Below are 23,369 nucleotides of genomic sequence, written 5' to 3' on the forward strand. Positions count from 1 at the left end.
GGAAGAGGAGCCTACAGAACAGACTGAGAAGGATCCTTCAAAGAGGTAGGAAGGAGTTCAAGCAAGTGGGTGTCATGGAACCCACAGGAAGCTAAAGGAAGACTTTGCACACAATTTCGTGCTCTAGACAGGTCACTTAGGACAGTGACTGGGGTGTGTCCATCTGATTATGCCATATTAGAAAAGCAAAATGCTTGTTTCTGAAGGTTGTTTAGGAAGACAACAGCGAGCCCTATGAAAAGAGATGAAAAACTAACAAGCAGTCATTTCTTATCCTTTACCATCCTGGGCTTGGCTGGTAATTAGATGGATAAATCACTCATGATCTTTGGGTGTCACTTGCAGCAAAAGGATAGCATCTTCAACTCTGTTTAAGAGGCAGTCACATAATAGTATCTAATGTTGAACTAATTTTCTATCTTTGGGTTCTTTTTCCATCAGAGATTTCTGAAGAAATCCCATTATAGTCAGAGATGGAGTTGGATAAAATTGTGAAGGAGAGAAAATTTGACTTAACGATCCTTAACTTCTACCCCCTGCCAACGATCTAGTGTCCTACATTTTCCCATTCCATCTCCCCAGACACTATGATCCCTCAAGGCAATACTTCCTACAGCTGTGTGGGCCGCAGACATGGTTTAAACTTTTCCCTATATTCTTTCCACTTTCCATCCCCAAATCAGAAACATCTTTCCTACTTCCCTCTTCTTTACAGCCCCGTGGGCATGAGATAAACTACCCAGAAACATTGTAATGTAAGGAAAAAACCTATTGGATTTAGAATCAGAAAACCTGGTCTGGATTCCCAGTTTTACCTCTTATCAGAAACTGTGTGACATTTGGTAAGCCATTTTTCCCATTAATCTCTCTCAGCCTCAGAATTCCTACCTCTCAAAAGTATACAGGTTAGATTTAAACAAATGTATGTAAAAACACTTTTTTAATGTAGTATAGAGTCATACACAGTTTTCCCAACTGTATCTTACAGAATTCTTAAAACCACAGTTTTTCTGGCATGGAGTGAGATTTCTTTGGTATCTGGTGAAATATTAGACTTTTTTCATGTAAGTTTCTGGGAGACTGTTATTTCTGAAACTCTGTATGAAGGAACAAACACCTCATTTCTGGGTGGGCTGAGTTCTGGTGTGTTTAAGTCAAAGAGGTGTGATGCACCTCAGAGGAGGAATTTCCTGTTACTTCCTGTTACAGCATCTCTGTATAGAAACAGCAAACTCCTAGCATTTTTATGGTGCTTTGTCATTTCTAAAGCATTATTGCACATATGATTTGAAATTACCCCAGGGTAGCCATTCCAAAGTGTGATACCACAACAGATTGAAGGCAGAAGCAGATATGAAATACTCAACTGTCTTCTATTAAGCCAAACATAAAAGCAATCAGCAAAAATGTAAAACAAGGTAACTTATCACAAATATTTTTTTGATTTGGAAAGTATACTAGGTTTTCATAAAAATGTTTTACTTATATTAAAATGTAATGAGTTTTTAAAAATGAATTAATGCATAATTGTTTTAATTTCTAATATGGAAAATATCAATAGATACAACCCATGTCAACCAAGCTGGGAGACTTAATAATTTTTAAGAGTTTAACAGGGTCCCAAGACAAAAAGAGCTTGAAGATTGTTGCCCTAGTGTGGTGCCCAGCAAAATGGAACTTTATTTTTTGTTAAAAGAACTGCCATTTGGAAATTGTTAATTGTTGTTTGGTTTCTAATGGTAGCAACATGCAGCTGCCTTATTAAAGTCTTCGCTTTTCTCAGACAAGTCACCCAATTGCCCTTGAATCACTCAACAGTCATTGTGCCGGCATCAGGGCCCAACTCCCTCACCCTGACCCATACCCCACTGACACAAGCTTAAAGATGGGCCAACAGGGTTGGTGCATTTGCTTAAAAGGCCCAGGGGCTTCTGGTGGGGACCAAGAGGAAGGAACTGAGAACCGCACCTCCTTTTCTGCCTGCTTCAAAGTTACCTTAACTGTCACCTGACCTGTGCTGAGGGGCAGGTAAACCAACAGTACTCCTCAGGGTCACCCTGAGATCAGGGGTCAGGCAGTCAAAAGGGATCTCACCAGGCCATGGAGGCAGTTAAGCCCACAGAAGTGCCTGCTGTTCCAAGAACAGACTGGAAAGGCCATTTCAGTAAAGAAAGTTATCACTGAGAACCTGGGGCTCTCGTGCGTGGGGCACCCCCAGGTGAGAGAAGCATTCCCCCTCCCCATCCTGCCCCAAGTCAGTTGCGCCAGAGCAGCAGTGGCAGCGGCAGCGAGCTTTGTATTTATCAATCTTTGTACCACCGCACTTTCTGCAGCACAGCCCTTGAGTGGGCCTAAAAGATGCCCGGGTTGGGGCAGGGCGACAGCAGCGGGTGGAAGCAGCAACAACATCAGGCTGGAACCGTGCTTACAGCCCTGACCACTTTCCTCCCTGAAAGGCAATACTGACCAAGGCTGACCCCCTGGATTAAGTCCCTGGGGCTCATGGACTCATCATAAGAGGGCCCCTTCCCACCCTCACCTCAGATATAGGACATCCTGCTAGAAAGGCAGGTGGCTGCTTGGGTGTAGCTTTTTTTTTTTTTTTAACGTCTTTATTGGAGTATGATTGCTTTACAATGGTGTGTTAGTTTCTGCTTTATAACAAAGTGAATCAGCTATACGTATACATACATCCCCATATCTTCTCCCTCTTGCGTCTCCCTCCCACCCTCCTTTTCCCACCCCTCTAGGTGGTCACAAAGCACCGAGCTGATCTCCCTGTGCTATGCGGCTGCTTCCCACTAGCTATCTATTTTACGTTTGATAGTGTATATATGTCCATGCCACTCTCTCACTTTGTCACAGCTTACCCTTCCCCCTCCCCATATCCTCAAGTCCATTCTCTAGTAAGTCTGTGTCTTTATTCCCGTCTTACCCCTAGGTTCTTCATGACTTTTTTTTTTCTCTTAGATTCCATATATATGTGTTAGCATACGGTATTTGGTTTTCTCTTTCTGATGTACTTCACTCTGTATGACAGTCTCTAGGTCCATCCACCTCACTACAAGTAACTCAATTTCGTTTCTTTTTATGGCTGAGTAATATTCCATTGTATATATGTGCCACATCTTCTTTATCCATTCATCTGTTGATGCACACTTAGGTTGCTTCCATGTCCTGGCTATTGTAAATAGAGCTGCAATGAACATATTGGGTGTAGCATTTTGAAAAAACACCATGGGGTGGCATTGTTTGCACTCTAAACTGATGGGACTAGACACCCAGTTTCAGTTTCATTCCCGTGGCAGGCAGAATCATGTCCTCCCAAAGATGTCCAAAGTCCTAATCCCTGGAACCCATGAATATGGTACCTTACGTGGCAGAGGGGCTTTGCAGATGTCATTAAAGTGAAGAACCTTAAGCTCAGGAAATTCTCCTAGATTGTCCAGGCAGGCCCAGTCTAATCACAAGAATCCTTAAAGCAGAAAACCTTTCCCGTTATGGTCAGAGACAGACTTGACCACAGAAGAAGGTGCAGAGAGAGGCCATCTGAGGAAGGCTTTCCAGGCCCTTGCTGGCTTTGAAGACAGAGAAAGGGGGCCATGGGCCAAGGATGCTGGAAAAGGTAAGGAAGCAGACTCCCTCCTAGAGGCTTCAGAACTGAACTCCATTCTACTGACAACGTGATCATTGTGCAGGGGAGACCCATGCTGGAACTTCTAAGCTCCAGAACTATAAGATAATAAATTTGTGTTGTTTAAGTTTGTGGTAATCTGTCACAGCAGCACGAAAAACCAAATGCCATTACTAATCAGGGCCTTGCTCAGAGGGGATTCGTAAACTCTCTCAAAGAAACTAGCTTGAGAATCATGTGTGGAAAGAGCTGGAAGGGCCAGCTGAGCACAGAGTGAATGAACGCCTCTGGAGAAGCTGAAGCGGCGGATCCCAAGTAGCAGAGACATTGCAGGAGACTCGAGGAGTCCTGTGGTAGCCCACCCCCCGGGCCAGGAGCAAGTGACCTTGATGACTACCTGAAGAGCTGGGATTATTGAACTCTGCTGCCGATCACCTCAGGTCTTCATGAATTTTTGAAGTTACCTTAGGAACCATCTAGTCCTTGCATCTGCCCAATATATGATTCTCCTCCATCAAATGGCAAAAGTTCTTTCTGTGACATTGTGAGCATTTTGTTTGCAAGTGGGGACCTTGCTATTGGCTTCCCAGAGGGCCAAGGGGAGGCCATTCTCTCATACTTCTGGGCAAGGGCTTGTGTCAGAAGAGGTCGAGGCAGTACGGCACCATGGTTAAGAGCACGGGCTCTGGAGTCAGACTCACCACTTACCAGCTGTTTGACCTTTGGCACTTTCTCCGTTAACCTCGCTGTGCCTCAGCTGTAAAGTGGGGAATAATCACAGTACTTCCTCATGGAAGATTTAATGAAATGGGGCATATAAGGTACCTGACACACAATAAGTGTTTTTATTAACATGTAGCCAAGGGTTACATTACTTTATTACAGACCAAACAAATGGTCCTTAAGGAAAGATTCATCCATGTGTTCACACCTCTCCCATCAGTGCAACTGACAGAAACAAGTCACAGCTGCCAGCCAAATTAAAGTTGGATCATGTCTGTTCCCAAGAGCAGTAAAATTATTCTAAACAACTCAAATAATAATATTTAACCCTTATTGGGGATTGGCCATGTGCCAGGTACTATTCTAAGCCCTCATTTAATCTTTGTTTAATCTCCTATACCATAGTACTATAACTACCCCCATCTTACAGATGAGTAAAGCAAGGAACAGAAAGGTTCAGTAATTTTCCCAAGATCACACAGCTGGGAAACAGTGGAGCCAGACTTGCATCCAGTCTGCTCTGAGGTCCATGCCCTTAATCACTAAAACATACCGTCTTTAAATCAAGCCATGATATGAAACATACGCCATGAATAAACCCACATCTTAAGTACTGGCCCCCTCACTAAGAAATAGGCAAGTATTGATTGGTCGTTAATGATTTAAAGGAGCTAATCTTCTTAAAGGGTCAAAGGTTTCTTGGTAAGTTTTCAATAGCACAGTGTGGACCAGGCTTAACTGATCTTACTTAAACACTTTGGTTGGGTGCTGTGAGGTGTTTGAAATTTTTCAACAAAACTAATATAGCTTATAATATTACTTGAGGAGGAACATGAGAAGTACTTTCGGATGATTTATTCTGCCTGGCCCTATGCAATCAAGGCATTGTGCAAAGAAGGAAGTGGTTTAGGACACTATGGAAAGGAAATACTAACCCAGGCACAGGCCTAAGACGTGACAATATCCATGTATCCCTTTGCCCCTCGAGTTTCTCCCTACAGGCATTCTTCTAGCACTTTTCCTTGCTGGATTATTCTGTTTTTCAGTGGCTGCCCAGTGACCCCAACTGAGTTGCTGGTTGATCTCATCTCTAAACCGTTACATTCTACTTTGCGCTTTCCCTAGGTAGATCTCAAGAGGATATTTAAAAACTAATTACTTCTCCTCTGAAGGAGGCCCCCTCTGAGACCAGAAAAGAGTCATTCTGGGTGTAAATGAAAGAAAATGTCATGGGAATGGGGAAATTTGAGCCTCCTCTTCCCTGCCTGACGCTGTCCTTGCCATTCCAGTGAACGTTACGTTTGATCCCGCCTGGATCCCCCTTCTTGTCCTTGCGTTTCCTCCTGCCCAGCTGCTTTTAGGGTATTTGGGTTGAGGCTATAAAGTTAAAGTTCTTTATACTTAGTTTTCTTCCTTGCTCCCCACTCCCCATTCCACCATCTTAGCCAAAGCAATTCCCCCAAACAATGTAAAAAGACCTTAATTAAAATGTTCTCACGTGGCTCAACTTGCTGCTAAAGCTCCTACCCCCGGCGCAGCAGCCTATCTGTCTCTTTGGGAAGTTACTGAATTATCTCAAATGATATAAAAATCAGTTTCTAAATCAAAGTCACATTCACTGTCCATTATCACCTCTCCCCTCCCCGGTGCTTCCCCATTTGGTTAGATTCCATCACAGGCCCTGCGTCGTCGGGACACCATCCCTATCCTCTTGGCTACTATTGAACACTCGCCATTGATTCACTGCTCAGGAAAAGCCATGGTTCTCCGTGATTGAAAGGAGGCATTTTGAGTCCCTGAGCCCTTGCATCAACTAATTAGCAGCAAAGGATGTGAGCAAGGAGACCCTGTTCATTGGCTCATTAACTCGCATACCCTAGACCTGTGTAGCAGAGGGGAAGCCTTGACCAAAGCCTGGGGCTCTAGGAAGGCTTCCCTGTCAGTCAGGAAGGAGCTGGAACAGCGATCACAACGTTACCCGCGATGGCTCAGTGCGCCTGCGCAGAGCCGCTTCCCTTAAGGAGGGAGAGGCTCCGAAGCCTCCCACGCTGTAGGAAGGAAGCAGAGCCCTACAGCGCTACATCCCCGCTTCCTTTCTGTCCTTAAAACTCGGTTCAGCGTTTCTTTGTGATGTACCTCACTTCTACCAGCTGCGAGGGCAGGAGGAAAAGCAATTAAGGGCATTATTAATCACCAAGTTCCCACTGAGAAGGGTCAAACTGCAGCAGGATTTGACAAAGCGACAATTCTATCACCAGTGGAAGTATAAAAGTAGATAGCTCAACATCTTAGAGCTATATTTGGGCTTATTCTTTCTTGGTCCTAAAAATCCTTATTGAAGGTGAACATCCCGGAGGTGATTAAAAACTTGCCTTCCTTTGAGTTTTGGAACTGTTTGAGTTCTAACAATATTTGAGTTTGGCAAGCTTTGAGTCTCTCCTTTGGGAAGTTGCAGCAAAAATGAATTGGAAAATGTATCTGTGCTTTTACAGAAAAGAAGAGAAAGGGTCTAATTGCCTTTTATTATAATGTCTATACTAGAATTTCTTCTTTACTGAAATCCATGGAAAATCAGGAAAACATTTTACAGAATTAGCTATGTAAATGCATTAAAAATATCTATTGAAATTCTGTTCATTTTATAGGATTAGCTCTATTCAAAAATTCTGAAGTGGGCAGTGTTTCTTTCGGTGACTACAAACTTTTACCCCAACCAACACTCATGTAGGGGCCCACTGGTTACTGCCCCTGAGTGATCTGACTGCTCTTCATGCTGCACTTTTATCTGTGTGGTTCCTACATATTAATTTACTCAATCAGTCAAGAAATATTATTGAGCATCTATTATGGGTCAGGGATACAGTAGAGAATAAAAAAGGCACTCTCCTCCCTTGTGAAGCTTATAATCTAGCAGGGAAGACAAATACTGATTAACCAGAATTATTAAACATAAATTATAGATACCACATTGCAGATCCAAACTAAAACGAAGTCACTTATGCCAGGGACACAACGGAGAAGGTTAATGCAGATGCATAAAGGAAACTTAACCTAACCTTACAGGAATTTACAACTCTTCTCAGAAATCAGCAGAGGACATCAGCCAATACCCAAATGCAATTCTGTTCATGCCATCTCTGGACTTCCTTGTTCCCCTAATTTACGTACCCTTAGCAAATAAGAAAGAAGACCACTAGGCAACCAATCAGTGGAAAAAGGCAAATAACTTCCATATTTATTCACATAAATATCCCTCGGGCTATGAGCAACTAAGACCTCATTGCTCCCACAGTCTTTAGTTTCCTGGCTTGCAGGTCGAAAGCCTTGCAATAAACTCATCCTTCTGTTTTGTTTCATTCAGTGTGCAGAGTTTAGTTTTATACATCATTTTACCTTTAAGTCCATGAGTACGTACATCTAAAAGATAATCTCAGGTTGTCTTACCTATGCTGCTAACTATATTAAGGGAGGAGTTTCTCTCGAGCCCTCAGGGTCTCTGTTGCCTTTAGCTCAAAATAATCCATATGCCAAAGTAACACATCTTGGGAGGCCTGTTCTGTTGGGAGGGTAGACAGCCTCAAGTAGCAGATCGTCTTGAACTTAAAAAAGGCAAGGATCTAAAACCTCAAGGAACTCTAGCCAAGAGAACATCTGTAAGATACACAAAGAGGGATTATAAAATGTATTGAAGGGGATCACCCCAAAATATGCCACTTTGGCATAAGGATTATTTTGAGCTGAAGGCAACTGAGAAATAGCAGACACAGGAGGAGCTTTATGCCCTCCTCTATCTGACTAAAAGCAGGACATAAACTTACCTTTCATAAAGGAAATTTCCATTTATAAAGGTACCCCCCTGTCCTATACCAGGAAGAGAACACCAAGATGAATCTGCATAAACAACCCTTATCTACTATTAGCTTCCCCCATACATTTCTTAGTGACCTTCCCACAATTTAACTCCTAAAAACTCCCTTTTCCTTTGTCTAATTACTTCTCTGCAATTTTTATCACCCTTTGTTAGAATGATATGTAAGTCCCCAGGTCTAACCACCTCTTTGGGTTTTTCCATTCTTTTCTGTGAAGCCCCTGTGCACGTAAAAATATTAATATCAAAAAGTTTGTATGCCTTTTCTCCTGTTAATCTGTCTTTTGTCAGTTTAATTCACAGGCCCTCAGTCACTGAACATAAGAAAGTAGAGGAAAAGTTTCTCCTCCCCTACAGTTTCAATGATGAAATAACTGTCACTAGTCCTCTTTGGCTCTTATGTTCTCTTCAATGTAGATTTTACTTAAGATTTCATAGGAGAAACTGACAAAGGAGGTTACATTATATACCTTATGGGATTCAATGTAAAAATACTCCATTTGATATTTCAGTTCTCCCAAAGTCCCTCTTTAAAGCCAACTATCTCTGAGGCATCTTACTTCCTCTGATCCTAGGGCCTTCCTCCACAACTACAGAAACATTTCAGCAGAACTCCAGCTTCTACCCCTGAATCTGCATACCCCAATTCATTTTAGGTTCTGCTGAACAAAGAGTATCCTAGTTCACAGACTCCCCATCCTTGGAAAGTAACTGCTCACCATTTTTACTACTTGCACAAGTCCTTCATGTTAAAATAAGAGAAGCCATCTGGATGCAGCCAAGTTTCTGCTATGTGTGGCTGGTGAGGAGAGGTGAGAAGCAAATGTAGAGATGGGAAGGAGGTCCTTCCCCAAAGATGGGTCCAACAATCTAAATCTTGTACTTATTTCTGAGTTCTCTCAGGATGTTCAGTTTTAAACTTTCCAAAACCCATCTCTTTAGGAAAATTGAGGAAATAAAATACACTATTTCTATGACAATAGAGAAATGTCTAAATCTATATGTTGACTTCACTGAGAATACCTTTCTGTAATGGTCCAAAATCTCATTTTACTAATTGAACAGTAATCTGAATGTATAAAAATGAAAGTAGGGCTTCCCTGGTGGCGCAGTGGTTGAGAGTCCGCCTGCCGATGCAGAGGACACGCGTTTGCGCCCCGGTCCGGGAAGATCCCACGTGCCGCGGAGCGGCTGGGCCCGTGAGCCATGGCCGCTGAGCCTGCGCGTCCGGAGCCTGTGCTCCACAATGGGAGACGCCACAACAGTGAGAGGCCCGCGTATCGCAAAAAAAAAAAAAAAAAAAGTTAAAAATGAAAGTAACCTTTTCAAGATGTTGAATTTCCGTGGGCTACTGGCTCCCTACCCCAAAATCAACCCTGAAAAAAACACATAGATTTATAGAAAAATGACTAGTCTTTTCTTGCACTCTTAGAATATTAACAGAAATTGAATATGTGAGAGGCCACAAAAAGAACAATAAACTTCAAATAATCAGTATCATACAAACTCAGCTCTCTAACCATAGTCCAAAAAAATTTTGATCAATAACAAAAAGATAAACTTTTCAAAACAAATCTCATATGCTTAGAGACTAAAATATTACTAAATAACTCTTTAGTTAAGACAAATAAAGAACTATTTAAAACTGAATGAGAATGAAGACACTGCAAGTCAAAACTTTGTGGAAGGCAGCTAAACCATACTTGAGGAAAATGTATAGCTTTAAATATATTTACCCGGAAACAAATATCATAAATAGATGACTTGGGCTTCCCTGGTGGTGCAGTGGTTGAAAGTCCGCCTGCCGATTCAGGGGACACGGATTCGTGCCCTGGTCTGGGAAGATCCCACATGTGGCGGAACGGCTAGGCCCGTGAGCCATGGCCGCTGAGCCTGCGCGTCTGGAGCCTGTGCTCTGCAACGGGAGAGGCCACAACAGTGAGAGGCCTGCGTACAGCAAAAAAAAAAAAAAAGATGACTTAAGGATTCAGCTGAAAATGTTGAGCATTACAGAGCAAAACCAAAGAGACAAGAAGGAAACAAATAATAAAGATAACAGAAAAAAAGAATCATTTTAGAAAAAAATTGAAGATTAACAAACCAAGAATTACTTTTCCTAAGATTAATAAATAATAAATATAGAGTTTTGGTAACACTGGTCAAAGAGAAAAACAGACAAAATGGAATAAATAAAATACAGAAAAAAAGAAAATACCTAAACATACAACAGGCACATTGACAAAGTTTAAACTGACAGTAAGTATTAAAGAAATTGAATCTAAAAAAATCACAGCCTCGGATGGTTTTACAGGTAAGTTGTTCCAAACTGTCTTATAAAATCTAACTTATACAAGTTGATCCAAAATAGGAAAAGAGTAAAAGATTCCCAGTTCATTTTACACCACTAGTATAATCTTTTACTCAAAACCAGGTAAGAACAATAGAAAAGAGGGAAATTTAAGCCTGTTTCAGTTTTACACATAGTTGCTCATAAACTAAATAAAATATTAAATAATTGAATCCAACAGTGTATTTTTTTCGGTATAAAACTGTATTCTATAAGAATTACAGAAATCCTAGCCTTTATGAGAACATAACTTTTAACAATGAAACTTAAGTTTAGGTTTATAACAGAGAAAAGTCACCTTATCATAGCCATATAAAATGAGCACACAGGATAAGAAAAATACCTTTTTCTTGGTTTAGCCTATAGCTAAACCAAAAAAAGCATATACTTTTTTAAAAAAAATATTTAAATATTTATTTATTTATTTTGGCTGCGCCAGGTCTTAGTTGCAGCACGCAGGATCTTCGTTGCAGCATGTTTAGTTGTGGCATATGTACTTCTTAGTTGCAGCATGAGAACTCTTAGTTGCGGCATGCATGTGGGATCTCGTTCCTTGACCAGGGCCCCTGCATTGGGAGCATGGAGTCTTACCCACTGTACCACCAGGGAAGTCCCCCAAGTATATACTTAATGGGACAAAAGTACACACATTCCTCTGAAGATAAGGAATAAAAGCAAAGTTCCAATATGATTTTAGAGGTTATGGTTAACTCTAAAATAAAAGAAAAGGAAATAATAGGATGGGAAGAATAGGATGGGAAGAAATAAAAATATTATTTGCAGATGATAAGATCATCAATCTAGAAAATATAAGCGTATTAACAGACAGTGAGTGTTTGAGAACTAAAAGAATAGAGCAAAATTAACAAACACAAAATCATCAGTAAAAATCAACAGTATTGGGACTTCCCTGGTGGTGCAGTGGTTAAGAATCTGCCTGCCAATGCAGGGAACACGGGTTTGAGCCCTGGTCCAGGAAGATCCCACATGCCACGGAGCAACTAATCCTGTGTGCCACAACTACTGAGCTTCCGTTCTAGAGCCCACGAGCCACAACTAGTGAGCCCATGTACTGCAACTACTGAGCCTGTGCTCTAGAGCCCATGAGCCACAACTACTGAGCCCACACACCTAGAGCTCTGCTCTGCAACAAGAGAAGCCACCGCAATGAGAAGCCCATGCACCACAACGAAGAGTAGCCCCCGCTCACCGCAACTAGAGAAAGTCTGCATGCAGCAACAAAGACCCAACACAGTCAAAAATAAATTAATTAATTAATTTTAAAAAAATCAACAGCATTTCTCACAACAGCAATAGCCAACTAGAAAAAATAATAAAAAATAAGATACCATTGAGCAGAGCAACAAAACTCTAAAATATCTGGCATTTCATTTAACAAGGATACACAAAAACACTGTGGAGAAAACCTTAAAACTCTAATTTGAAAAAATAGAAGATTCACTGTATAAATGTAAAGTCACTTCACTATACTTGAAAATGACAACTTAATATTCTAAAGATATCATTAATAGCCAAGTGAATATACAAATTTAATGCAATCCCAATGAAAGTTCCACTTGGATTTTTTTTGAGGAACTTGTTAAACTTATTCCAAGTTTATATGTATATTTAAAAGCCCAAAATTGCTAAGTCAGCCTAAAATTGGAGGGATAAATAAGGGAGCTTACTAAATAGTAAGACATACAACAAAGCCACAGTAATAAAAACGTTCTTGTTCTGGTACAAGAAAAACATAAAATCAAAGGAATGAAATAGGAAACTCAGAGTCAGGAACCTAATATATATTAAAAGTAGTACTACAAATCATCGAGAAATGACGTATTACTTAGTTCCTCATTTAAGAAAATAGAAGACTCCCCTGGTAGCTCAGTGGTTGACAATCCACCTGCCAACGCAGGGGACGACGGTTCGAGCCCTGGTCCGGGAAGATCCCACATGCCAGTGAGCAACTAAGCCCGTGTGCCACAACTACTGAGCCTGTGCTCTAGAGCCCACGAGCCACGACTACTGAGCCTGCGTGCCACAACTACTGAAGCCTGTGTGCCTAGAGCCCGTACTCCGCAACAAAGAGAAGCCACCGCAATGAGAAGCCCACGCACCGCAACGAAGAGTAGCCCCTGCTCACCGCAAGTAGAGAAAGCCCGCGTGCAGCAACAAAGACCCAACACAGCCAAAACTAAATAAATAAATAAATAAATTTATTTTTTAAAAAAAGAAAATAGCTAATCATGTGGAGAAAAATCAAAGTGGATTTCTACCTAATACCCTAATCAAAGATAGACTCCAAATGGATTACAGACCTAAATATGAAAGATAAAATATAAAGTTAATAGAAGGAAACACAAGAAAATATTTTTTTGATCTAACAAAACAAGTGATAGCTTTTATTACCTCAAAATTAACTATCATTTTTTAACAGAGGACAACATGGATAAAGTTGAAAAATTAAAAATAAGATATTTTCAGTTTCTTAAGCTGACAAGTGATTTAATATACAAAATATATGATAACTCCCGCAAATCAATAAGATAAAGGCAATCAGCTCAATAGGCAAAATGGGCAGACAATATGAATAAGCAATTTATAAAAGAGAAAATTGAAAAGGCTAACATGCATAGAAGAGATTTCCAACTCACTGGAAATCAGAGAAATGAACAATAAAACAACAATGGATTCTTACGCTACCCTTGTAGATTGGTAACAAGTTGAAAACTGAATAATGAAAAACGTTTATAGGAACATGCACTCCTCATAGGAGTATAGACTACTGCCATTCTAGAGAGCAATCTGTAATTACTTAGCCACATACCTAGAATCTAGAATTCTCAGAGAATAATAAAAATGCTGGGAGAAAACAGTTACTATACATATAATATATAAATATATTTATATTAATAAATATTTTAATATTAATATTATAGAAATATAAATATCCAACAAAGAACTAATATATAAATATATAAATACTCATAAATTCATAACAAAAAGACAAAAAATTATAAAAAAGCAAAGAACTTAAATGGACACTTCACAAAGAAATATAAACAAATGGCCAATAAGCAATGAAAATGTTCTCAATCTCTTTAGTCATTAGGGAAATGCAAATTAAAACTACAATGGGTTACCATTTCATATCTACTAGAATGGCTAAAATTTCAATGACAGTGGAAAATATTGACAGGAACATGAACATTGAAATATCATATATTACTGGTAGAATTATAAAATGAGACAAACACTTTGGAAAGTTATTTGTCAGTTTCTTATAGAGTTAAACATACATCTACCCTATGACTCAAGAATTTCACTCCTAGGTATTCACTCAAAAGAACTGAAACATACATCTACAAAAAGACTAGTACAAGAATGTTTATAGCAATGTTATTCATATTAGGCAATAAACTGGAAATAATACAAATGCCTATCCACAGAAAAGGGGATACTACTCAGAAGATAGAATACTACTTAGCAATATAAAAGAATGAACTATTGAAACCGAGTCCTCCTAAAATCAAGCTCCCCTGTCAAGTTTATGATTAACCTCTCTATCCAAAACTTTATTCCCTTTCTTGTGCTTCCCCTATTCCCCTCAGGATTGAGGAGTATCAAAGAAGAGAGGGACTGAAATCAAGGGACACTGCAGGACCCTCCAGGGTACAAAAGCCCCTCTGTGTCCCCTGTTTCTTATTTGTAGGAAAAGGCTTTGGTCTCCTAGAGCTTCCCTGAGTTCCAAAGAGCAGACACAAGCAGTCACTAATTAGGGAAGTGAGGAAGTGCAGAAACAAAGGAAAACCAGTCAAGAAACAATAGTTCAGCAATAAAATAGAGTCCTAGTTCCTCCTCAAGGAATATACATAACAATCTGATGCATATCTTTGAGTTTGATGTAGAAACTAAGACTCCTGCCCAGGTGGAGGATGGTGATTACATGCTGACCACAAGCATGCAGACCCCAGATTAGTAAGAACTAGAAGGTTGATGATTAAGATTCCTGAAATATCACCCTGTTACCTCAGCACCAACCCATCAGGAGAAAATTATACACCTTATAGCCCTCACCCCAAATGTTGCCTTTAAAAACCCTTCCCTGAAAACCATCAGGGAGTTTGGGTCTCTTGAGCCCAAGCTGCCCACTCTCCATGCTTGGTACCTGTCAATAAATGCTGTACTTTCCACCACAACCTGGTGTCAGCAGATGGGCTTTGCTGCAAGGCTGGCAAGCAGACCCAGGTTCAGTTCGATAACACAATTGATACACACAGCAAGTAAATGAATCTCAAAAACATGTTGAGCAAAAGAAGCCAGATACTGTGAACTAAGTACTGAATGACTCCATGTATATGATGTTCAAACACAGGCAAAATAATCAATGGTGATGGAAATCATAACACTGTACATGTAAAACTGTACCCTGTAACTTACAAGGTCCATAATGTAGAAACAAAATGATACACCAAGAACATCAAGCCAGTTTGGCAGAAAACCAGGGAAACCGCAGATATGGAAACAACTTGCTGACAGCACCCTGACTAAACATTACACAGGTGCTTTAAGGGACTAGGATGACTCATAGTGAACTGGAGACCTCACAGGCCAAAAATCCACTGTGTGTTGCATACAGAACACACCCCCTCCCCTGAATTTGCACATGTGGCCCATGAAGAGGCATGACGAACAGACATGCCTGCCCTGAGCAGAAGACTCTTAAAACTTACATTGAAACTTACACTGACTTTCCACCAATCATTCCCAAGCCCCCTCTCCATCTTGCTCTCTACTTCCAAGATAAACACCCTACTCAATAGTCAATCAATGAGGGAGACAGATCTGAGCATTGCCTCCTGTCTCCATGCTTGGCCACCCAGCAATAAAGCCTTTTCTCTCTGCAAAAGACTATTGCCTCAGCATTTGGCCTTTCCATTGTGAGGCAGGAAACCAGACCACTTGCTTGGTTACACATGTGGGTTGAGAGTTGACTTGCTGGGTGAACAAAGGAACTTTATGAGGTGATGAAAGCGTTCTTTATCTTGATTGGGATGGCAATTATACAAGTATGCATTTGTCAAAACTCAGTGAATTGTGCACTTAAGATCTGTACATTTAACTTTTGTCAAAAAAAAATCACCTAATAAAAAATATTGGGGTGATATCACCAAGAGAAGGAAGAAGAGATATGGACAAGTAAAAGCTGTGAAAGTTAACTCTGGGGGAAAAAAATGCAATGGTGAAAAGAATGAAAGTAGACACAAAAATCACAAATCTCACTGATTAAAGCAATGTTCCTTGAGATTAACTGAAATCAAACTCTTCTATCTCATTTGGCTCCAGAAAATATTTTCTGAATCCTATAGGATAAATCTTGACCACAATTAATTTTTTTTTGAAACAAACAAGTCTTCAGTGATTTTTCTTTTTTTGTGTATGTGACTCAAAATTTTCTTAAATATTCAGAACGAAAAATGAAACTTGAAAATCGCTTTATGTTATTCTGGTTGTTGTTTGTGAAGAATTAACATGATACTTTTAAATAAATTTTGAATTAAAATTCATCCAGCAGCCTTGTTACAACCTCCTACACGTATCCTGATATAGCTGCAACATTGCCTTGGGAAAGCTACAAAGTCTTGTTCGTTTTATTTTATGATCATCCTTCATTCAGGTAATTACAAGAAAAATTCAGCAAGCATGAGGCAAAGTACTATAATAAGGCTGTGAATTTCAGAGTCCCTTTTAAGCTAGCCTGTTGTGTTTTTATTTTGCATTCTGATATTTTGCCTTTTTTTCTACTCTCTCTTTATTAAATTCTGCATTCACCTTTTAAAAACTCATCACATATATTATATTCAGATTTGCCAATGCAATAAGACAAACAGTGTAAGGCTTTTTATCAAAGTCTCTCCCAACCCTGTCTTCAGTCACTGGTAAATCTAACAAATACTTTAGCTGAAATCGTTCATATTTAGTCTTGGACAAAGGAGTAAAACATTATTTTCCAGCACAAGGAAAACTCCTAACTCATATCTCCTTTAAAAAAGTTTTCTAATTTTACTTGCTAGTATCAAAAAATGAATAGCATAAATTCCCCACATTTTATAAAATTAGTGGCAAGTTTTTAAAATAAAAAATCTCTACAGAGAATGTAACATATCAAAAATCTCAAAGTTGAAGATTCTCTGAATATAACAACAGAAAAGACTTACAGATATAAAGAACAAACTAGTGGTTACCAGTGGGAGAGAGAAGGGGGAGGGGCAAGATAGGGGTAGGGAATTAAGAGATACAAACTACTATGCATAAAATAAATAAGCTAAAAGGAAATATTGTACAGCACAGGGAATATAGCCAATATTTTATAATAACCTTAAATGGAGTATAAACCATAAAAATCTTGAATCACTATGCTATATACTTAGAACTAATAAAATATTGTAAATCAACTATACTTCAAAAAAATTAATTCTTTTTAAAAGTTGAAGATTCTCTTCAAATCACTATTGTGTTGGGTAGAAAAAAAACCATTACTTTCCAGTTTGGGTCAACGGAATATGAGTTGCAGAAGGACAGGGGTGGTATCTTTTCAGTTCAGCATTGGTACTCCTGCCTGGCATCATGCCTAGCACATGCCTAGCCTATTAATATGTATTGAATGAACAAAAGGAACAGTTGTTCTCAACCAAACAAGGTATCATGAGATGTTGGAGTGCCATCATGTATTACAAGATATGTTCAAAGCAATTAGTCCTGATAATAAACCTTTCTTCTGATAACCAAATTGTTTTAAAACTTTTTATTCTTGACATACTTTTAGATTTACAGAATAGTTACAAAGATAGTACAAGGAGTTCCTGCATACCGTCACTCAGTTTCCCCTAATGTTAATATCCTGCATAATCAAGTTACATTTACAAAACTAAGACAGTAACATTGGTACAGTTCTATTAACTGAACTGTAGACTTTATTTGGATTTCACTGATTTTTCCATTAATGTTCTTTTGTAGGTTTTTTTTTGTTTGTTTTTCAGGATCCAATCCAGGATACCATCTTGCCTAACCTTGATTATTTGGGAAAGATAGTATCTTTCAGGTTTCTTCACTGTAACGTTACTATTTTTCCCTTTCCATACCCTATTCCTTAAAAGCAAGCTGCTACAGGGAGATCAGCTCCATGCTTTGTGACCACCTAGAGGGGTGGGATAGGGAGGGTGAGAGGGAGACACAAGAGGGAGGGGATATGGGGATATATGTATACATATAGCTGATTCGTTTTGTTATACAGCAGAAACTAACACAACATTGTAAAGCAATTATACTCCAATAAAGATGTAAAATAAATAAATAAATAAAAATAAAACAATAAAAAAAAAAGCAAGCTACTAAGTCAAACTCACAATCAAAAGGAAAATTAAGCTCCACCTCCGGACAGAATTTGTGACTATATGTCAAAAACACCACAGTAATTAATACATGTAATTAAATATCTTTGGGGAAATACTTTCAAGCTATGCAAATATCCTGTTTTTCTTTAAAGTTTCACCCACTAGTTTTAGCACTAAGTGCTAAAAGAACACTTTTCTCATAGGGTCATATAAATGTTATAGCCAATTGAAAATTACTCCTATATTGTCACTTTCACTCTAATAGACACTGTTGGTTGCCTGTCCCTTCCTGACTGCTAACAGAACTCTAGCTTCAGAGAAGGTGAACCTCTCTGCCATTTCCCTTGCAACAAATGTTTGGTTTAGAAATTGACCCATGGGGACTTCCCTGGTGGCGCAGTGGTTAAGAATCTGCCTGCCAATGCAGGGAACACGGGTTTGAGCTCTGGTCCGGGAAGATCTCCCATGCCGAGGAGCAACTAAGCCCCGCTCACCACAACTACTGAGCCGGCATTCTAGAGCCCGCGGGCCACAATTACTGAACCCACGTGCCACAACTACTGAAGTCCGTGCACCTAAAGCCTGTGCTCTGCAACAAGAGAAGCCACCGCAATGAGAAGCCCGCGCACCGCAATGAAGAGTAGCCTCTGTTCACCGCAACTAGAGAAAGCTCCCGTGCAGCAACGAAGACCCAACACAGCCAAAAATAAATAAATAAAATAAATAAACCTAAAAAAAAAAGAAATTGACCCATGACAGAATTTAGGCCAAGGAGACATGAGAAGAAGTCTTGTCAGGGAGGTCCCAGCAGATTCTTCTTCACTCAAAAAGAGACACAAGAAAGGGATGTCATGTTTTCTATCCTTTAGGCATAGCTACGTGAAAATATAAAGCTTGGAGCTGCCATAGACAACTTGTGGCCATGAAAGGATAAACCTGAAGACAAAAGCAAACACACTGAAGACGGTGGAGTGGAAAGATGGAAAGAGCTTGGTCTTGATGTTGTTGACTTGCTGAACTAACCAATTCTGGATCCTCTCTAACTCTGGATTTAGTTTTGTGAAAGAATAAATCCCCCTATTATATGAGTGATGTTGAGTGTTACTTGCAGCTGAAAACACCCTGATGCACTTCATTTCGAGAGACTTTCTTGAGAAGTGGAGAAAAGGGTAGATTTACAGCTCCCAGTTAGAAATTGTACACAACCCTGGATATGCACATGGGTGTGTGCCCTGCATATAAACTTCAGTGGGGGAGTGTGTCACAACAGAGGAAGAAAAGGGATTGAGAAAAGTGGCTGTGTGAAAACATACCTGGTTACAGTGTTAACTTCTAAGAGTCAGCCTCAGCACTAAAGATAGGTTCAAAATCATTCTAGGAAATTTTAGCAAGTAGAAACTTTTATTATCCTCTGTTGCTCATTCTTTTTGGTTCTCATTCTTTTTTCTTTCAAAATATTCAAAATCCAAAAAACTAGTATATAAGGTTAAAAGTAGAAGTAGAATTATTTTAACAGGAGGTCAGTAATTAAAAACACAAGATGTAATATTGACCATCATTTTCTTACCTATTCATGTATTTAACAACTTTTGTGAATCTGTTATATTACAGTATAAACTAAGTCCCTCATGTTATCTTAACTCACTGACTGATCCCATCTACCCCTTGATTAAATAATTATAAGCACTACCTAATTCCTTTTTGAAAGTCAACAATTGCTACTTTCATTTCACTTCGAAAGGACTACTTTTTTTCTTTTTAACATCTTTATTGGAGTATAATTGCTGTACAATGGTGTGTTAGTTTCTGCTTTATAACAAAGTGAACCAGATACACATATACATATATCCCCATATCTCTTCCCTCTTGCATCTCCCTCCCTCCCACCCCTCTAGGTGGTCACAAAGCACCGAGCTGATTTCCCTGTGCTCTGCAGCTGCTTCCCACTAGCTATCCGTTTTACATTTGGTAGTGTATATATGTTCATGCCACCCTCTCACTTCATCCCAGCTTACCCTTCCCCCTTCCTGTATTCGCAAGTCCATTCTTTAGTAGGTCTGCATCTTTACTCCCGTCTTAACCCTAGGTTCTTCATGACCATTTTGTTTGTTTGCTTTAGATTCCATATATATGTGTTAGCATACGGTATTTGTTTTTCTCTATCTGACTTACTTCACTCTGTATGACAGACTCTAGGTCCATCCACCTCACTACAAATAACTCAATTTCATTTCTTTTTATGGCTGAGTAATATTCCATTGTATATATGTGCCACATCTTCTTTATCCATTCATCTGTTGATGGATACTTAGGTTGCTTCCATGTCCTGGCTATTGTAAATAGAGCTGCAGTGAATATTGTGGTACATGACTCTTTTTGAATTATGGTTTTCTCAGGGTATATGCCCAGTAGTGGGATTGCTGGGTCGTATGGTAGTTCTAGTTTTAGATTTTTAAGGAACCTCCATACTGTTCTCCATAGTGGCTGTGTCAGTTTACATTCCCACCAACAGTGCAAGAGGGTTCCCTTTTCTCCACACCCTCTCCAGCATTTATTGTTTGTAGTTTTTTGGTGATGGCCATTCTGACTGATGTGAGATGATATCTCATAGTTTTGATTTGCATTTCTCTAATGATTAATGATGTTGAGCATTCTTTCATGGGTTTTTTGGCAATCTGTATATCTTCTTTGGAGAAATGTCTATTTAGGTCTTCTGCCTGTTTTTGGATTGGGTTGTTTGTTTGTTTGATATTGAGCTGCATGAGCTGCTTGTAAATTTTGGAGATTAATCCTTTGTCAGTTGCTTCATTTGCAAATATTTTCTCCCATTCTGAGGGTTGTCTTTTTGTCTTGTTTGTAGTTTCCTTTGCTGTGCAAAAGCCTTTAAGTTTCATTAGGTCCCATTTGTTTATTTTTGTTTTTATTTCCATTTCTCTAGGAGGTGGGTCACAAAGGATCTTGCTGTGATTTATATCATAGAGCCTATATTTTCCTCTAAGAGTTTGATAGTGTCTGGCCTTACATTTAGGTCTTTAATACATTTTGAGTTTATTTTTGTGTATGGTGTTAGGGAGTGTTCTAATTTCATTCTTTTACATGTAGCTGTCCAGTGTTCCCAGCTCCACTTATTGAAGAGACTGTCTTTTCTCCACTGTGTATTCTTGCCTCCTTTATCAAAGATAAGGTGACCATATGTGTGTGGGGTTATCTCTGGGCTTTCTATCCTGTTCCATTGATCTATCTTTCTGTTTTTGTGCCAGTACCATACTGTCTTGATTACTGTAGCTTTGTAGTATAGTCTGAAGTCAGGGAGCCTGATTGCTCCAGCTCCGTTTTTCTTTCTCAAGATTGCTTTGGCTATTCGGGGTCTTTTGTGTTTCCATGCAAATTGTGAAATTTTTTGTTCTAGTTCTGTGAAAAATGCCAGTGGTAGTTTGATAGGGATTGCATTGAATCTGTAGATTGCTTTGGGTAGTAGAGTCATTTTCACAATGTTGATTCTTCCAATCCAAGAACATGGTATATCTCTCCATTTATTTGTATCATCTTTAATTTCTTTCATCAGTGTCTTATAATTTTCTGCATACAAATGGACTACTTTTTAAAGCCTTAGTAGGTTATTTAAATACATTAAATGCTTACCACTAGTCAGTACATACCATGGCTTTCCTGTTCCTAATTCTTTATAATTATGATGTATCATTTAGTTGTCCATATTTCAACATCAAATTTTTTTTCCAAGCAGAGCTCATTAATACCCTGAGACTATGTATATTGGAAATGTCTTTCTGTTATACTTATTTGTAAAATAACTTGGCTAGGTATAAAATTGGAATTCTTCGTAGAAATTACTGCACTTTTTTCTGGCATTTGATATTGTCATGGACAAGTCTGAGGCCAGCCTCATATTTTCTCCCTGTAGGTGATGTTTTCCTTTTTTTGGTTGGCAAACCAAAATAGGGTCAATGTACTTTATTCTGAATTTCCTGATTTCTACTTTTTGCATTCATTGCAATAAGGAAACTAGTTAGTTCTTTAGGAAATTATTAGTTCTTTAGGAACCTGTCAGTGAAAGAGAATGCCAGAGCAAGTATTGCTCAACATACATATGGATTCTTTAAAGCATGGTTACCATCATCTCATCCTTTAAACTCACACTACTTGGTTCCAAGCTTTAAAGTTGAATAGTTTTTAATTCCTCTTTGAAGCAGTCACAGAAGAGGTTAAGGTTGAACTGCTCTCCTGGCCTCTTCCCCTTAATGGTTGAGAGAGTGATTAATACCTCTTTGGCACAGGGATGATTTCATCCAGGGATACAGCAGAAGTTCCATTTGCTTCCTCAACTTTAATTTCCAGTTATCTCTCACTGCTATGCCAAACTTTTTCAGTGTAGTTTATGGGAAATGAGTCATGGAGCCACTGAATTAATTGCTCTTGTTCCAAGCACACTGGGAAGTCTAGCAGCGGACAGAATCACATGACTCCAGAATAAATAATTCAGACATCAGACCATTGTGGTGTCTGTCCAAAGTGAAAATGTCTAGGAAAAGTCACAATCTCAATTTATTCCTGGTTTTTCTTGACCTCCTTATAACACACTTGACAATACATTTTTGTTCTCTTTGTGCCAAATAACATAACTACACAGCCCAGAGTGCTAATTATTTCAATTCACATGAGCTAAGCGATTGGAAGTTTTTTCCTAAGACCTTCAGACAATCGTACAGATTGAATCTCAGTTCTAAACACATCCATTCACTACTTCTACACCTTCCTTTTACCTGCAAAAAGTAAAGCAAACCTTGCCCTCTTTTTTTCATCTGGCTATCTGCCTCCACAACACCCAGGTGACCTCAGTCCTGCCCTGAATTGGAGAGGCAAGGAGGTTATCTAACTGATAAGGATCATGGGACCTGAAGACTCATTCGCTCACTCACTCGTTCATTCAATATATATTAAATGCCTACAAAGCATTGTACTAAGTATTGTGGAAAAATAACGATGATTCAGATCCAGGGCTTATCCTGAAGGAGTTTACTGTCTACCAGTAGAGATAGAATATGCATATAAATAAATAACTATTATAATGCTGGGAGAGAGTATGATGCAATCCAAGGAGAAAGAGAGCCATAAGGAAAAGCTATTGTGTACTAACTGATAGAATCTGAGAAAGTTTCATAAAGAAGGTGGCATGTAAGGATAAGTAGGGTTTGAACCTTGGAAAGGTAAAGAAGGACATTTAACCTCAGCTGCAAGCCTGAGCAAAGGCATAGTGGGGTGACAGAGCACCAGAACATACAGCATCTCCCAACAGTTCAGTACAGTGCAAAGAATCCTGGACTTGAATCAAAAACATGGGGCAAGCCCCAGTTTTCTAGCTTTTAGTCCTGTAACCTTAGT

The 23,369-nt window shown here is 39.2% G+C and overlaps 1 protein-coding gene and 1 long non-coding RNA gene across 3 annotated transcripts in view; both read right to left on the minus strand.

Moving 5' to 3' along the window:
• The window catches only part of LOC125961652 (ATP-dependent RNA helicase DDX3X-like), a 491,072-nt gene that overhangs the window by 320,059 nt on the left and 147,644 nt on the right, over positions 1-23,369 (minus strand). The gene's annotated exons all lie outside the window — the stretch shown is intronic.
• The window catches only part of LOC117203307 (uncharacterized), a 101,020-nt gene that overhangs the window by 28,831 nt on the left and 48,820 nt on the right, over positions 1-23,369 (minus strand). Inside the window, exon 3 of one of the 2 annotated variants that reach the window (XR_007472627.1) lies at positions 9,962-10,172. The exons of the other annotated variant lie outside the window; for it this stretch is intronic. This is a non-coding gene — a long non-coding RNA (uncharacterized LOC117203307). The remainder of the gene's footprint in view (positions 1-9,961; positions 10,173-23,369) is intronic. 2 annotated transcript variants of the gene reach the window in all.

This window comes from Orcinus orca, chromosome 17 (genome assembly GCF_937001465.1).
Source record: "Orcinus orca chromosome 17, mOrcOrc1.1, whole genome shotgun sequence".
Classification (NCBI taxonomy): domain Eukaryota; kingdom Metazoa; phylum Chordata; class Mammalia; order Artiodactyla; family Delphinidae; genus Orcinus; species Orcinus orca.